This window comes from Triticum dicoccoides, chromosome 1A (genome assembly GCF_002162155.2).
Source record: "Triticum dicoccoides isolate Atlit2015 ecotype Zavitan chromosome 1A, WEW_v2.0, whole genome shotgun sequence".
Classification (NCBI taxonomy): Eukaryota; Viridiplantae; Streptophyta; class Magnoliopsida; order Poales; family Poaceae; genus Triticum; species Triticum dicoccoides.
In genome coordinates, this window is record NC_041380.1 from 94726265 (window position 1) to 94731620 (window position 5356).

General features: G+C 42.7%; 1 long non-coding RNA gene across 1 annotated transcript in view; it reads right to left on the minus strand.

Moving 5' to 3' along the window:
• Positions 1-2134, minus strand: part of LOC119365049 — a 7326-nt gene extending 5192 nt beyond the window's left edge. Inside the window, exon 1 of the long non-coding RNA XR_005175294.1 lies at positions 1770-2134. This is a non-coding gene — a long non-coding RNA (uncharacterized LOC119365049). The remainder of the gene's footprint in view (positions 1-1769) is intronic.
• Between the last annotated feature and the right edge of the window lie 3222 nt (positions 2135-5356).

A 5356-nucleotide genomic window follows, 5' to 3' on the forward strand; every position in this document is an offset into this window, starting at 1 on the left:
CCATTGCACCTATAAGCCTCGGTAAAATATGTCCAAATCTAACAAATATTGCAGTTTAACCTCACCATAATACTAATTAACAACGACTGTGAACTTCAAGGCAGACTTATTACTACAGTTTTGGTACGCCAGAGATTTTTTGTTGTGATCTTTGCTTGGAAAGGGGAGAAGACCTACATATTAAAGACTCAGGACAAGGGCTGATCTGCTGTGTTTCTATGATTATGGATTTCTAAAATTCATTTACCTAACAATGGAACTATGCAGTGCGATCTTCTGTAGTTTACTAAACCTTACCAGCCCCCTTCGAGACGATGTTCTGTCTCTTACATTAAAATCTAACATATAGTAAAAATGAGAAAATTCCTGCCCCAAAACAAAAAAGTTTTGTTGGTAAATTGCTACTTATCAGGATGACCAATGATGTACCTTTAATTATTCATTTGTGCTATGCACACATGCACGCTGGGCCCTGGAACATAATTCTATCTTTTATGTACAAAAGAGATCGCACCAATAATGCTCTAAAGGAGTACGATTGGTAGCCGACTAACTTATATAATACACACACATTACTTTGTTTTTCTAATGAGTGTATGTGGATGCATAAAAATAGTTGAGGAGCAATTGCTATTCTCTATTTCTTTAGTGAGTAGTATATATCATTTTTGCCTACCTCTTGCCTATTTTGAATCGATAGATGGTATGCTTTGGAGAGGGATTAGATAAGGCCTATGAGTGATGAGTCGTAAGCGTGATAAGCAAGCGCTGCACTGCTATTTACTATTAACCGCCAACTGAATTTCTGATAATGGTGTTTCAGGAATAATACACTCAATCCAACTACTACCTTTGGCGTGCTTTTTGGATGGACTAATCTGAAGATGCTGGCTAGCTTGCACCACCATCATATAGTCTAGAAGCAAGGGCAAGGATTATAGGGAAAATAAAGGTACATTGCTCCCAATATATTTTACTTTCTTGGTGAAGTTTAGTGCTTGCACATGAAAGTAACACCATCATTATGACTACTACTGTCTTCTTTCAGGCAATTCGCCGTCCGGAGGAAATGCATTTTTGTTACTCCCTCTGTTTGAACTGTTGTAGTAGGACTCAGACTTTCAAAGTTATTAGGCATGTGGACATGTTTTTATTTTAGTTTGTACAGTTTTGTGATCTTTTGGCTTTAGGTTGGTGCTGCACAGAAAGTGCAGTAAACTCAGGTGATGCATGAAAAAAACTGCAGACCTAGCATAGTTTTTGTATTTGGATTTTGTAATTGTGTGATGCCCTTATGTTCAAATGCTTGTTCTCCAAGTAGGCCCACAACGGCTGCTAGCAATGATACATACTCTCTCCGTCCCAAAATAAATGTCTTAACCTTAGTATAACTTTATACTAAAGTTAATACAAAGTTGAGACACTTATTTTAGAACGGAGGGAGTATGTATCAACAATTCTAAGGAAGTGCATATGTCAGGATGCATAGCATTTATAATATAACTAGAGGAGATCCAGGAAGAGATGAACTCAAAATCATTCATGATTTAATTGGAAAATATTCTTTAGGAAAAGGCAATCACTCAACCAAGTATTTTATACTACGTACAATATAACCAGCTGGATAATTGGAGCAGTCCCAGCCACTAATTAGTGCTACTAATTATCAACACTGCCCAGCAGACTTCTGCTATTAGCATAGTAGCAACCACTGTAGCTCACAAAACAGTCTACAGATTCATCGAACGCCGAAGGAAGTTAGTTTTTACCTGAGCAGAAAAGGTGGCCGTAATGGTGATGTACGCCATCTTGATGTGCGCCTACACGACCTCCTGCGACATCACGGCGAAGCGGCGCTTCACCCAGCCGGTCGGACGCCCTGCAGTTCCCCGCCTTCTCCCAGGGATCTGCTGGAGGGGAACGACGGCACGCGAAAGCAGCTGCTATAGCCTTGGCCGGGGCTTGGGCGCGTTGGAGTCTGCTAGCGCTGGTCGCGGCTGCTCCCTCACATCGCTGGCCACCCCTCACGGCGGACCTCACCTTGTGGAATCCTCTCTCATGGAGCTCACTTCAGTGAAATAATGGAACCTAGAAGTGTCCGCCGGATGAGGCAAGAGAAAGCAATTCTTTAGTATTAAATTACAAAACAAAATAAAAATGTGCTATTAGGTGGTGGGGGTCCAAGAGGACAGGTGTTTCTCAGCGACTGCCCTACACGACAGAATTACAAATTTGCCACTGGGGCAGTAGAGTCATTTCACATGGTCAAAGTAGGGATAAGAATAAAAAATGATTATAGTAATAACAAAGGGCATATTATCTATAGGAAAAGAAAAGGCAGGGCAAATCATCTAACCCAACGTAAAGAGGGGCGAACCATAAGTGCCTAAATAAAGCGGGGCGAATCATCCAGTCTCCCGTATTTCTCAAGCCGTCACACCCGACACGCATGCAGGGCGGAGCAGCACGCCGAGTAGACAGAAGGGCGAGACAGATGACCAAAACAACAGTGACGCAGATCACATGAACGGCGAAGCAGCGCCACAGAACCAACATGGACTGCCGGAACATCACGATGGTGGAGTCCTCCGACCATACCAAGGAACCAATACAGAGCTACGTCGAGTCGCTAACCCGTTGAGAGGACACGCACACACCCGACACCCGGGCTTGGACCACAAGGCAAACGCATGTCGGAGCGCTCCCAGCCAAAAACAAATCTATTCCCAAGGAGTTTTTCTTTTTTTGAGGGTCTATATTCTCAGGGACATTTTTTCTGCAGAAACAAGTATGACGGCAAAATCGATATATGCCGCCAATTGAACGAGGGAGTTCCTATCTAGGAGTTTTTTCTTGAAAAATGGGATATATTATAAAAATTCACCGAAAGTACAAAACATCACAAACATAATAAAAACTACATCAAGTACCGAGACCACCGAACGACCACGGTTGCCGCTAGAACGAGACGCCGACACGCCGCACTCGCTGCTCCTTTACTAGAGCCAGCTTGACATTGTCGATGACAGACATGAAGTCTTCATGCACGTGCCTTAAGGACCAACGCTTTGGAGTCGTAGTCGTCATCGTTGAACCATTTCAAAGATCTAAAGCACCTGCACCAAACCTTGCCACATGACGAGAAACCTTAACCTAGGAAGGTCCGCCGGTAATCTACCTGTGAAGTCAGCCTAAACGTCTAGAATGGATGTCCGGTTGACCGAGTGCCAGCGCCAAAAAACGTGCTATGATAAAAACATCAAACGACCCTCAAGTAGCTGCGCGCCGAAGTGTGCTGGTTAGGCGGGTAGCCTAGCAAGGTTTATAGGAGAGATCTGGCAGTTGTGTGCAGGTTTTCCAACCACAAGTTTGTTGTATTGCCTTATTCAAAGTGGGTACTTTTTTAATGCCTTATTTTGTATTTCATTTAGTTCAACAGTATGCAGAGGCCGGGGGTTATCCTCCTTTTCTAAATTTTTTAGTTCAACAGTGAATAATAGTAGCCTATTTTTTTTGGATCTTTGACAAGTTACATTAGCATCGTCTAAAGGTTTGTGTGTGCTCTCATTTCTTATTTTCTGTAAATTGGACAACCAAGATATATTTAGTGCAGTAATGGGCTTACGATGAAGTATGGCCGGTAGTAATATTTATCGCCTCTGTATCTATGATTAATCATAAAACAATTAATTCGGTGTCTATATGAAGTGTCTACTTCATGTATCATCATATTTGTTTTCCATGGAAGATCAGCTTTATAGATTACCCCAGTCTAATTACAATAGTATATAAAAACATGGTCAGAAATATATGAGACAACAACAAACCAAGGTTGCTTATGCTTTAGGGCCAACTTATCCCTCATGCACCATTTTTCTATTGCCTTTTCAACACATTATACAGAACCTTGCCTGCACTGGCGGAGCTTCAGCAAGGCTGAATGGCCATGGCCCGCCCAGCCCATTGAATTTTATACACTATATATCTAATTCTGGGCCTTAAAACAGTAGCCCATATGCTATTTTTTCTATTCGGCCCGCCCACCTTTGGGCTGCAAGCTCCGCCACTGCTTGCCTCATACTCCCTCCGTAAAGAAATATAAGAGGGTTTAGATCACTAAAGTAGTGTTCTAAACGCTCTTATATTTCTTTACAAAGGGAGTACCAAACGATCTTAATCAGATCCATGTATCAACGCGGCCAAGAAAGCTCGGCCACAACCAATCACAAGAAGGCTCTACATGATGTAGGTAGATATGTATTTTGCTTTATAGAGCCAATGTAAACAAGCAATCGTGAACTACCTTCAAAACTTCCTTTTGGTGTGGGTTAATTTTGTTGGTTTATCATGCTCCGGTGAACAGCAATATAAACCACCACTATAAAGATACCATTCAAGTATCTTCTTTGAAATCATTATTACTCGCAAATATAATGGTTTCCGTACATTGTTTGAGTTAGCCTCTTGCGCCATGGGCGCAACGGGTCATCTAGTAGCATTCATGGATCAGCTACAACAACCATGGCAAAATTGATTCACATGTAAACAATCTGCCAAGAACATTTTATAGCAAGAGTACAGCAAGATTAAGGCATGCTAGGGCACTCCATAATTTCAAACAGGGGCATGGACGGATAGAGCACAACCATATGTCCAAAACATCCTTACTGAAGCAACTCAAAATAAGCATGGAGCTCACTTTAGTGTCATGTTTACAAGGCATAAAAATAACAGCAGAGAAAAGACTTAGTAAAATCCTAAGTCCCTGGAATCAGCAATATCACGAATGCTACTTTGCATGCTTGTGCTAGTCACCACAATGATCACAAAAATACATGTCAAGCACCCCTATAAAGATGGCATGGCATAGATCAAAATACATGTGGATCTCATGCCCATATGCAGCACACAACAAATGTAGCAAAAATAACAAATCCTCACACTCTGATAAGAATCAGCACCTAACAATTTATAGCACTCTTGCATCAGTGATTTGGGCATCAAGATGGACTCAAACAAGCATGGCACAACGGAATGAAATGAAGAGCATATCATGATGAACATTTTGATATATCATGCGCATGAAACAGAGCTATGGATGAGAAGTTATGAAATGAAGAATAGATGCATAAAATGTTCCAGAATAAGGGACTTAGTGGGAAAAGAGGGGGTGTAGACCTCAGATCTAGGGTTCGGGTGCGGTCCACGAGGTTCGCCGGAGAAGTGCGTTGCGGTGGCCGGAGAAGAGGGAACTGCCGGATCCGAGGCGGAGGAGCTCGCCGGAGTCGCTGGGGTGGCGGATCCGCGGGCCGGAGGAGGTGGTGCGCCGGGCGGAGCAAGGCGCGGGCGGCGCCGC